This window comes from Pelophylax lessonae (assembly GCF_965119305.1).
Source record: "Pelophylax lessonae genome assembly, chromosome: 5".
Classification (NCBI taxonomy): domain Eukaryota; kingdom Metazoa; phylum Chordata; class Amphibia; order Anura; family Ranidae; genus Pelophylax; species Pelophylax lessonae.
In genome coordinates, this window is record NC_138772.1 from 437,070,109 (window position 1) to 437,083,332 (window position 13,224).

A 13,224-nucleotide genomic window follows, 5' to 3' on the forward strand; every position below is an offset into this window, starting at 1 on the left:
CCTCAGGCTAGACAAGGGGTTCCTAATGTCACCTTCCTGCTGAACACCATGCCTGTGTTTCTTACTATGGCACAAGGCTTTATATTACTCAAGGACTATTTTATAGAAGGTTGAAGTGAATTTCCTTCTGTCCAGTGTGGATAGAAAGAAGACTTTGGTCTGAAGGCTGTATGTACCACCTGGGAGAAGAAGGGGGAGGTGCCATGACTTCTCCTCGGTCTTTGTCGTTACTTTTTATCGCATAAAAGCGTTTGACAGTAAAATTCCTCCAAATCTATTTAAATCTATTCAATCTATTTAATCTATTCTGTTCAAACAAATAAGGGGTGTTTTCAGGGGCGAAGTTGAGATGCTTTCTCAATAAATCAAGTTCTGTTTCAGAGAAAACTGATTGTGAAAGGTTGTAAATCTTAATTGGGGAATGTGTGGTTATTTCCTTCTCGTCCAACTGATGTTGAAAAGAAGGCCTAGCTCCCAGTCTCAGCTCTAATTCATCCCAAAGGTATTCTATTGGGTTTAGGTCAGGACTCTGTGCAGGCCAGTCAAGTTCCTCCACCCCTCACTCATCCATGTATTTAAAGAACCTTGCTTTGTGCACTGATGCACATTCATGTTGGAACAGGACGGGCCATCCTCAAACTATTCCCACAAAGTTGGGAGCATGAAATTGTCAAAAATGTCTTGGTATGCTGACACCTTAAGAGTTCCCTTCACTGAAACTAAAGGGCCAAGCCCAACCTCTGAAAAACAACCCCACACCATAATCCTGCCTCCACCAAATGATCTGGACCAGTGCACAAAGCAAGGTCCATAAAGACATGGATGAGCAAGTTTGGGGTGGAGGAGCTTAACTGGCCTGCACCCGATATAACACCTTTGGGGTAAATAGAGCAGAGACTGTGAATCAGATTTTCTCGAGCAACATCAGTGCATGACCTCACAAATGCGCTTCTTGAAGAATGTTCAAACATTCCAAACATTACAAGTTCATGTGCTTGTAAAGGTAGGTGTTCCAATACTTTTGACAATATGGTGTATTTGACACTCACAGAAGTGTTGAATGCCAAAAAGTCTTACATACGCTGCAGCCATGGAACACAGGGAAAAGAAGAAGCCATGAGCCCCCAGAGAGTTAAGTATACTATCACTTTTATTGCAAAGACATTTATTTTGGATTTTTGTTTAACCTGAAAAGGTCCACTTTAAGTACATATTGTGATGAATACTGTAATGCTAATATGATGAAGTTACCTTTCTGTTATGTCTACCCTGTATAGTGGTATATTTAGCTAATAGTGCCTTTATAGTGTCCTTTAAAAAAAACATTGGGTATTTAAATAGGTTCCACAAAGATGATGTTAGCTATCATAATAGAACATTTAGAAGTTTTAAATCATGTCATACAATTTAGAAAAAAAAATTTAAATCAAGTTTTAATATGCTTCTAATACTAAATATCTCTGTAAAATATGGTTTACCTTATGCAACTATGAGTGATATACAGCAGAAATGTAGAAGAGTGGGAATGTGAATGACTGTGGTATAATTATGTTTCCCAAGTCACTTCACTGGTCTCTGTTTAAATGTTCCTGAGGTGCTTGTTACTTGATTGCCTTGAGCTGCACAAGACAGCTGGCACTGACTGATGATTTTCAGGCTTGCTTTCTATATTTGGTTGAAAATCCTCAGTTATGAAACTGTAAGCTTACACTAATACAGGAATCCATTTGATGGGATGTTACAAAAAAAATTATAATGAGTAAAAAATATGTATTCCAGGAATAAATAAGGAAATGTGTAAGTGCCTTCAAACTACAGCAGAGAAAATGTCAGTTGTTTGCACTGTAATTTCAGGTAAACATGAGACCGATTAAAATAAAGACTGCACAGAGTGCTACAAGAATGGTCTCAAAGTTTATAACACATTAAAGTGTATGTCCAGCTACAACTTTAGTTTTGGAAAGCGAACCAAGGATTAGATCCCATTTTGAGTTTTTGCTGCTATCCTGGGCTCTGATTTCCCTTTACTTTCTATCCCAGTGCCAAATTCCCTAGGCAGGAAGTAAAAGAAAATCTCCATTAGCAACATAAACAAAAATAAAAATTCTTGTTATTGGTAGAGTTATTGTTGGGTAGAGGAAGGCTAGAACTCCAGTCTGCCTGTTAATTGCTGTCTGTGGCCATATTGACGATTTTTATTGACTTCTAGTCTGGTGAAAACCTTGTCTCTGTGACAATAATTGGGGGAAAAATCTCTCTTCAGTGGAGCTTGGATAGTAATTACAGACATTGGTTCTATTTTCCCCACTGTGTGCAAAACTAAAAAAAATGTTTTGCTTGGGCATAAACTTTAAAGCTTGTCATTTCAGCCATCATTTTCCATCAACTAATCCACATATGGGGCAAATGTAAGTTTCTCCTAGATTGCTCAGACATTGAACAGGTGGGACTGAAAATTTGACTTTTGCCACTGTACAACTTGCCCACACAGTTCATTTGCCCACTTGCATGTACACTTGACATTCAACCAAATTCTGTGTTTCTCTCCTATTAAGTCAGGACAACTTTAATATAAAACATTGTGGTGAATTTTATCTCATCCTCCTGAACAATTTTACCTCGTTTGGGCATTTCCCTAAGCTGGAACAGATTTTAAGCAATGCACTGCAAAATAGGTAATTGTCAAAAAGTGGTTGATTACACTTACAAGTACCTTAAAGCACAACTCCATGTTAGGGGCTTAAGCCCCTCCCCCCATGCCCAAATCCTTTGCATTAATTTTCTCCCAACTTCTGTATATAAAAAAGAAGTGTAAAATATCAGTACTCACCGTACCCACTCTCCAGTACTCTTCTCCTTGTCTTCCTCCACTGCTGGCCACCAGTTCTTTTACGAGTAGAATGAAGCCCAGCATCATTCAACCCATTCTTGGGAGCATAGACCAGCATGGACATAGCTTGAGGGAGTGCGTGGTTACTCAGCCAAAGCTCACAGGAGAATGCTGTATTGAACCACGCTTAGATGTCACTATGTGAGCACCATTCACAGCATTAAGGACCACCTATTACTGACACTGAGGAAGAAGAGGATGGACCCCAACTCCATACATAACTGACTAAAAGACACCTGGAATTGGCTATGTATTCTAAAATAAATTGTGGGGTGTTAAAATAGTTCATAACAATAAGAAATACTAGAGCTCTAGTGCCGTGGCATTACTGCACATGGTTATTGAGTTAAATTTATCTCAGGGACATTATTTGCATACAATTCATGTGGATATCTTTACAATCTGAAAAACCATACTGAAGGCTGGTTAACTTTCACCCAAAGTGGCTCAAGTTTAATAATACAGTGGTAGGGACATTGGACTGTAAGTTTCCAGTGGACGTGGAGTAGACAAGAATGATTAAATGTTCCCAGCAAAATTTTCCTGACTATATTGGCAGTTCAATGATTTGTGAATAATGTGAATAAATAAATACGTAAACTGGGATGTAATTGGAAACATTAAGCCCACTTTCAATTGCAAGCTAAATTCAATTATTTTGTCCAGAGTGATATTTTCCCCTTATGTAAGCTGTTTATTTTAGTAAGTTGCAGTTTCCATGGATACCAGAGTAGTACTCTTTTTAAAGGATGCAAATATCGGGTCTTAATTATAAAAAGTATTTGTTAGGAAATTGCCTGTGTTACCACAGCTTCTTTCATTTTTAAATTTGAAGACAAATTGAATCTAATGGGGTTGCCATTGGCCATTCCTTTTCTGACATTTCATGTACATAGACCTAGAAAATTAAACAAGTTTTGTAAATGTCCTCAGTAAGAGAATTCTAAAATTTGTTTTTTAAAGTCAGCTCTATTGCCAGTCCATTCAATCTGATCTTGCTGTTCTACTGGTTTCAGATATATAACAAACTTTTGGGTACTTCTAATGTATTTTATCTGTTCATCCAATAGTTTTATCTGCTGAGCTTTGCCTTAACTTTGATTTTATTCTTAACATTCGCCATTATTTAGGGCCAAGTTGTGCACTTGCCGTATGTTTGGCATGTATTTATAATGATTTTAAGATGTGTTTGCTATGCATTAACATTGACTTGTATAGAGGAATAAAATCAACATGCAAATTGATTTCAAACTGACTGAACTGGCCAAGGGAAATTGAGGCCAATGTAGTTTTAGTGTCTAAACTGTTGTCTTATACCAGGTTTACTACAAATAAAATCTTTACTTTGAAAATAAACATTACATCCGAAACAAAGGGTTCCCAGAGCACTATGGTTAGCTAAGAAGATGTTAGTTTGATTGTTTTGATCCCTCCTGTATTGCATTGCATTGTAACTGTGCAGTGCCTGCCCTCACGTTGCAAAGCGCTGCGCAAACTGTTGGCTTTATATTAATCCTGTATTATAATAATATTTAAACTTTGGACAGAGCAGCTGGATTCAACCAGAAACAGGAGGGCATACTTTTCCTTTCTAGAAGTGATCAGGTATAGCCCTACTGCAAGTCTAGTTGGCCACCTGAAATGCAGTACAGCCGTGATGTATCTACAATATCCTCATTAGTCAAATTCATGTGTGGTTTCCTGCCATCATAGCAGTGTATATAATGAGCAAGTAAAGAAAAATTTTCACCAACCATTGGTCTTGATGAGAGAGCTACCTTGAACAACACCAGGTTTTTTAATAACTACAACCATAATTTTGTGAATTCAGAATGTACTAGTTTCAAGTTTAAATTGACTCTGACATTTTAACAAAAAAAAACTGACAGATGCAGGCACCTAGAGACTGCTCTGCTTAAAGCAGTTGTATCCTCAAAAAACCAAAAACAAATTCTGCAGGACAAAGGCATAACGAGCTAGTATGCATTGCATATTAGCTCATTATGAAATACTTACCTTAGAATGAAGCCCCGACACGGTCGCCCGGACACCGCTGAGGCAGCTGATATCTTCCCTCTGGGTCTCTTACGGGTTCGGCGGCCCTGGCGCTGTGAGTGGCCGGAGCCGCGATGACGTCACTCCCGCCGGACCTTCAGGTCGCATGCGCCACTGGTGTCAGCGGCTGTATGCAGGGCAAATATCCCCTAAACCGTGTAGGTTTAGGAGATATTAATTTTACCTTCAGGTAAGCCTTATTACAGGCTTACCTGTAGGTAAAAGTTAAAAAGCGGAGTATACTACCGCTTTAAATAGCTACGCCATTCTGATTTGGTAAAGTCTCAGAACTTCTTGGTAGTGCAACAGCTTGCCCACCCTGTCCTGTCTCCTGCACATTCCTGCTGTCCAGTGAGGCAGCCCATAATAGTGATGGGCCAAGAGAAATGTATGAAGGCAGGAAGGAGTGGGCAAGCTCTGGGTTTACCATAGTGCAGATTATTTGCCTGTTTAGAACTGCCTGGCAATCTGGCAAAGTGTAGACAATGAAAGCTGTAGTGTGAGTACTTCCAAACTTTAGACTTTTTGTTGAATCCCAGGTTACCTCATTTTTTTTTTATATTGTGAATCTCTTTGCTCTATCCCTGTGGAGTATTTTTCAAACCTGTTTTATTATTCTTTGATTTTGCTACCTGTCAAACAATCTAACACTGCCTTTTGCTTTCAAAAATGACAGATTGTTTCCACATTCTGCTTGCTTAAATGGGCATATTATTTGATATACTTCACACTACTCCTAAAACTTTATTCATATACTGTTTTGTGAGCAGGGTATTAGTTATGATACTTTTGAATAGGCTGCTGCCTATTCTATGTATTAAAAATCAAAGAAAACCTATTGGAATAATGTTCCTATATAGGTAACTTACTTTAGTAATTCATCTAGTAAGAATTTGAATAATTGTCTGACAACCATTTCTGTATCCACTCTAATTTCTAAAGATAGTCTGTTTAAATTTTAAACTACAGAGTCAAAATGATTGCTATGGGAGGTCAAGAATGATTGTTTTTCCCAAGAAGCAATATTTTGTCAAAATTGACGGACGACTTTTGTTTTGCCTACAGCTGGATAAAACATGCTAGAGTGATAGGTTGAGGCAGATAGCAATGTGTCTAGAGCTACTGTATATGTTGTCTGTTTTGGCAGTGCTTTTTTTTTTTAAATATATTTTATTTGAAATTTTCAAAAACAAGTACAAAGTTTCCAAATGCATAAAACAAAACATACGGAAGGCCCAGAGATTAACATTAAAGTAATACATGTTAGATAGGTATAATAAACCAATATAAACATATATATAAACAGAAATATAAAGATAGGGAGGAGGGAGGGGGGAGGAGAGAGGGAGGGAGGGAAGAGGGTGGGAGGGAGAATGGGGGGGTCAAGAAAGGGGGGGAGTGGGGTAGTACCACTTTTGAGAGATTCCCAGAGTCGGCCCGCTCAGATACAGAAGGCCAACATTGAGTTTAAATTCAGGCTGCAAGTGAATGAATAGGCAAAGCGTCCAAGTAGATGTAAAGCATGATGAGAGGATTTTGGTTGGGTGGGGATAGAGAACCGAGGGGGGGGGGGTCTCACTTGGATGCGGAAGAATTAGATGCGTTTGAGGGGGTTGTTCTTAAATGCAGGAATTTGTCCACATATAAGTCCCATTTCATATGGAAGTGGTTGGAGTCGGAGTTGAAGACGATCAGGTCATGTTCCTCTCTGTGGAGGAGGATATCAAGGTGAGCTCTTACATCCATGACTGAGGGGGTAAAGTGGAGGTCCATTTCCTGAGAATGACCCTTCTAGCTATCATGTAGCAAGTTGAAATCCAGGCCTTGTTGCAGAGAGCAATAGACAATTGAGTCTTGGTCTTAGTAGTGTCCGAAGGAGAATTGTCCACCAGTCTGAAGAGAAGAGAGAAAGGGTCTTTGTCTAACGCTCCTGCGTTTTACGTATGATGTGGATTTTCAGCTGCAGAGATATTCCACTTCAGTAGTCATGTAGAGAAACGCTGAGACACCATTCCCAACTCTCAATGACTCATCATGTGTGGATGATCTCAATTCAGCAAGTAAATACACACACTCAATAAGATGTTTCCTAGAGTGACTTATGTATATAGTAAAACAGTGATGATAGGCTGAAGAGACAGGTTGGGTAAAGATGGTAGATGACAGACACTTGAAAGGAAATGTTCTTGAAAGTAAGATAGTAGCAGATGGGATGCAGATAGGTTTAGCAATCATGTATGGTAGTAGATGACAGAGTAGCAGGTCGACATACAAGAGAGATCAACCCAGTGCAAGAACAGGTGGTAGTAGGCTCAAGAGCTAGCAATCTTAGATAATGCAGATGTAGTAATAGTCCTTAGTATGCAGAGCTAGATAGTGTAAGCTTTAGTATAAAGGTTATAGAGGTTTCCCCTGTGGGGTACTTATCACTAATAGCAATGTAGCAGAGGAGAGGTTCGGCAAGAGCGGATGATCCGGTAGCGGGATACAGGGATCAGCGCAGCGTGGTTCCGACAGCGAGGTATGCTTGCAAGCATGTGAGCTTCAAGACAGGTTAGCATCAAGGCACAAAGCAGTTTGAACGAACACATGTGAGTGAGAGCCGGCGATCTAAATAGCCATCCAGTCCGGCGCTCAGTGATGACAGCATCAGTCTTAAAGGTGTATGCGCACCTTACCAAAAGAGAATGGTGGGGCGAATACACTTATGAAAGAGTAATTAGGGTACCCAAAGGTACCAGAACATTACACTTTGTTTGGTTGGTACCCTGTTACCATAGCTACAATTTTCTTAACATGGTCCCAAAAATGAGAAAAGATGAAGCATGGAACAGGCTATGGTCAGGCTCTGGTCAGTGTAATTGAGTTATCGCATAATAATTGGACGTGGGGAGCAGCGGTCGTTTGAAGGGGTCCTGAGGCAATGTGCCATTTCTATTATTCATGGTGTTGTTATGCCTAGGGCCTGCGGGATGCATGATGTGTAGATATCCGTCAGCGAGCCTATGTTAAAGGATTCAGGGAATCCGATAATTCTAGGATTATTCGTGCGAGACCTATTTTCAAGGTCTTCTAGTTTCTCCAAAATGTACTGCTGTGTCTATAAGTCATCTTCCAGGTCAGATAAGCGATGTTCGACTTCTGTAAGGCGTTTGCCTGCTGCCATCGCCCTCTCCACTGCTTTAATAATAGTGGGTGAGAGGATGGCAGCCACAGCCTGTGCCTTATGCTGGCATTGCTCTTCTTGTGGGGCCAGTGTGTGATCTAGGGAGAGCCGGGGGTTAAAGCGGAGTTCCGGGCACAAAAAAGATTTTTTTTTTTTGTGCCCCTCCGCTAGGTATGCCGCACCTGAAAAGGAATTGGATAGTTATTTTTTTTTTTTTTGTTTACTCACCTTTTTATTGACGATCGTAAATACTCACCTATGACAGCTTCCTCCTCCAGCGCCGCGGCTCACCCCGTCACTTCCTGCCTCGCGATGATTCCTGGGAGCTAAACGTCATAGCTCCCAGGAATCAATGCGCCGCACCGGCCCCACTCGTCATTTCCGGGCGACGCCGCATTCCCCTGCTAAACAGCTTCTGGGCATGCCCAGAAGCTGTTTAGGAATGCGGCGCCGCGCCGGAAGTGACGAGAGGGGCCGGTGCAGTGCATTCTGGGACACGAAGACGCGGAAGAAGAAAGAGAAGAGGACCGCGCCGGCTTCAGCTGCCCACAACCGAGATGGAAACGCTGTGGAAGAAAATTTCTAAGTAAGTATTTCTTCTAAAAGGTAAGTGCGAACCGGGACAGATCAGAGGCTAGCCATTGTGGAATGTGCTAGCCCTGACTGTCCCGGGGGTATGTTCAACAAAAAAACGTTTCTCTGCCCGGAACTCCGCTTTAAGTGCCTCCCCCACGTGGAGTGCAGCGGCCATGTTACCTGGCTGGGGAGCCGTGTGTGGCAGAGTGCCTTCCTGCCGGGGGGTAAGAGACGTCCCCGATCCATTATGAACCATGAATCGGTCCATGAGGCTGGCTTTAAGCTGCGGTGGTGAGTGAGAGATGTCTGGTGACCGTGAGTGATAGGATGCAGCCTTTGTAGGCAGATTTAGCCAGAGCTGCTGTTCCTCACTCCCGTCTCATGAGGAGCCGGAACCGGAAGTTTGCAGTGCTTTAAGAATATTAAGGGACGATGACAGTCATGCAGTGTTGGAACTATGGGCAACGTAAAAAATGACATATACATAATGATGCAAACTGTCATTAGAACTAACACAGTAGTGGTAGTGGTTTACTTATTGATCCTCCCAGTAGATCTGCTATCCTTTTATATCCTTTAAGGGGCCAAGCAACTCAACAAAAGTAGCATTTTGTGAGATGAGACAAACAATTTAATGTTTACAGGTGTGCTTTCAATGGTCAGCTTTTATTCATATAGTTTACCACTTTACCCCAAAAGAAAAATCTATGTTGTTGTAACTGCTTAAAAAGTGTTAGCTGAAGTTAGAATGTTTGTTACCTACTTACTGTATTTAAAGTTCATCTAAACCCATTTGAATCCTACCACTATCCTTTCCACAGGGTGTAGCCACCCTAAGATAGGAGGTGTGTTCCTAGCATTTCACCAGATGAAAATATATGAGATATGAAAAAAAGCTAAAAAAAAAAAAAAATAATAATAATAAACTAATGATGAAGTCCCGACATCTAAGGGCTTGCAAGCTGCAATTTATTAAGTTTGTGTTCTTAAGTCTAGATACTCTGTAAGCTTTTTAGTTTTGGACTTGGAGTGGGGAAGAGTTAAAATGTATATAAAATTCTTATTTCTTCCCGTTGTCCTATTGTTTTTCCCTTACTTTGTGTCATTGCGACACCTGTAGAAGAAATGGGGAAGTGGTAGTGACTAGGACAGGAAGACAAAAATAGCAATAAAAACAGTGTTGGGTTGTAGCCCACTCTGCTAAACATTGCATTTCTAGAAAATGTTCTTAATCTATTGAACACAATTAAAAGGGTAGAAAATAGAGAATAAAAAGCACTGGACCAAATAGTCAATAAACTAGTGATGTTTTAAAACAACACCTAGTAATTATGGTAGTTAATGCTGTTCTTTAAAAATAACTCTTAATAAAAAAAGATAATGAAAAAAAATATTTTTTTTTCTCACCACTGGAAAACCATTTGCTGACCTAACCAGTATAATAGTATGCCTTGGCCATTAAATAAACTTTGTAAGCAGATTTGGGTCTTTTTTAAGGAAAGCCTGCTGAACAAATTTGGTAATCTTTATAATGGTTATAGTTACAATGGATCAGCTGTCAACTGTCTTTTTTGCAGTAGGAAGAAAAGGATTCTGAGCTGTTGCTAATGGCAACAAGAAACTTTGTATTAGTACATCTTTATGATTAAAAAAAATCTGGAAATAAAGTTGCAGATTTGTTTTTTTCTGATATGAAGCACCCTCTAATTATTTATTTGATATGTTGGAAGTATGCATGAACTGATGGTTTGGTCTGAACCTAGGTTCAGATCTAACTTTAGCTGTTTAGGCATTCTGATGAATGCCCAAGCTTTTGCCCATTCAGCTCCCTGCTCAGTGGGAGCCAAGCACTATAGTTTACTTTTAAGATATATAAAAACAGGGCTACTAGGCATAAAATAATAAAATAAGTGAAATGTATCAGTGACAACCTCTAAAATCAATCATAGAAAATATATATACCAAATGTAAAATTATTTTACCAAAAAATACAATAAATGTGCTTAAATCATTAAAAGTCCAAATTTAAAGTGCCAAAAATTGCATTATTGTGCAAATTATTGTGCAGATAGTGCTAAATACGGTGCAGTCCAAAGAAAGTTTTTCACTTATGGATATTCGTGCTGAAAAAAGTGCTTGTAGTGCTCCACACAAGTGCCAAGGTGCCTCCACACAAAACCCTTTTGGGGATGCACTCACCAAATACAGGAAAAATTCAAGCCTTAAATTTTCAGAGATCAGGACAACCAGTATGGATGGATGGATAAATGGGTGGGATCTCCAGCGCACCTTCAGCCTCCTCTATGGTATCTCCCAGTACAAAAAATCTCGAAGGAAGGAGGGAAGGAGCCAAATAGTAAAACCCGTATGATATTTACTGCTTTAAAGTATATAAAAAATTACTCACAAACATTCATTAAGTGTCAGCGTTTTATCACATCAATGGTCACAGCTCAAACCGTTCCGCTTCCGGGTACGCTGCCGGCGTGCGTTCCATGGTGGTTTAGAGGAAGAGCTCAAACCGTTCCGCTTCCGGGTACGCTGCCGGCGTGCGTTCCACGGTGGTTTAGAGGAAGAGCTCAAACCGTTCCGCTTCCGGGTACGCTGCCGGCGTGCGTTCCACGGTGGTTTAAGCTCAACCGTTCTGCTTCCATCCATACTGGTTGCCCTGATCTCTTCAAATTTAAGGCTTGAATTTTTCCTGTATTTGGTGAGTGCATCCCCAAAAGGGTTTTGTGTGGAGGCACCTTGGCACTTGTGTGGATCATATTCTATGATTGATTTTAGAGGTTGTCACTGATACATTTCACCTATTTTATTATTTTATGCCTAGTAGCGCTGTTTTTATATATCTTAAAAGTTTCTCTTGGTTTTTTACCTTGTGAGCAGCAGCTGCAGGCGGCACTATTTATTTATTATTTATTTATTTACTTAGCGTGGGTTTTAATACACGTATTTTCATAGTTTACTGCTGTCACTGGTGCACTGGTTGCACCTACTGTGTCCCTATGAAATTTTGATGTCATTTTTTATTTTTTTTTGCATGGGGTATCCTATTAAAATCCATACCAGGTTTAAAGGGTTTCATAAGTCTTTTGAGGGTAGGGGGACTCTACTCATATTTCATTCCTGCTGTAGGATGTACTACAGCAAACGGCAAAAGCGACATTTACAAGGAAAAAAAATACAGTTTAAATAACCAGCAAATGACACTGTATTGCAAACACAGCACACAGACCCCAAACTCAAAATATCCTCCAATATACAGAGGAAATCTTTGAGCTGTTTTTTTTTTTTTTTGTTAACAGAAGCCAGCAAATTTTATTTGATGGCAATATTAAACACTTTTCTCCTTTGTAAATGTCAGTGCTACTGCAGCACTTTCTGTACATCACAGAGATGTGCCCCTTCACAGGGAGGATTAAGACACTCACCAAGCATGTTATTTAAAGGAATTGGCCAAATTTTCACTTTAAGCATTTAAATAAATCACTGCCACTGGCCCACTGGAATTCTTTGAAGTTCCCCGAGCAATGCTTGAACCAAATCCAGGGCTGTTCAGCTCATCCCTAGTTGGAAGTAGAGATGAGTGAATAATGAAAAACATCACTCAGTCGGTAAATTAGTGAACCTTATAAATCATTCCATGGGTGCTTTCCCAGCCAAACTGTGAACTGGTGTAGAGGTAGTTCAAAGGATAATTTTGCTGATGACTACTGAATGCAGAGAGCACACTTGCATTCCAAAAATGAAGACTGGGCTCCAAAGCAGAACAAGCCATCTGGCTGAACTCTGGTCACTTGGCCAAATTCAAGCGACCAGGCTTTTTGGGGCAGCTAAGCCTTATAAAACAAGAAACTCTCACCCACTAATATAATATTTTCTTATTGGGCCAATTGTATTTCCTTATTTTACACCATTCCTAATTGTCAATGGGATAGGATTGTCTCCCCAAACCTGCTTTCATTATAAAAAATGTCAGATCCACATTGGCAGAGATTCATAATAAAAATAAATTGAAAAAATCCAACCAAATGAAGTTAAAGTCCCACAGGATAGATAGCATAGTTATGATGTACAGTAAGATAAAGACAAAAACAAAGAAATAAACAGAAGGCTTGCCAGGAATCACCAAGCTTGGTGATCTTTCTCTTTGCTTCATGATTATCAGTAGAGAACAGAAAAATTAACAACGCATCTTCAGTTCCTACTGTTTGTTTCAAGTAGTCCTTGAAATCATTTAGATGACATTGGTGACATGAAATAGAAAGGAGTAGAAAATTAAATGATAACACACAACAATTACAGAACACTTGTTAATTGCAAAATTCTATAGTAGTTGTAATCATGGTATGAATGTTTTCTCTTTTATTACCATTATAACTGAAAAAATGTTAAGTAATTGGAGATGTATAGAAGTAAAATGCAAATGAACCAATGCAAGAGGAATATGCAACAAGAATATATATTAATTTCTAAGAAGATTCATTGTTCCTATAATTGAACAAGTCTAATGGATTTTCTTTTCAATTTAAAT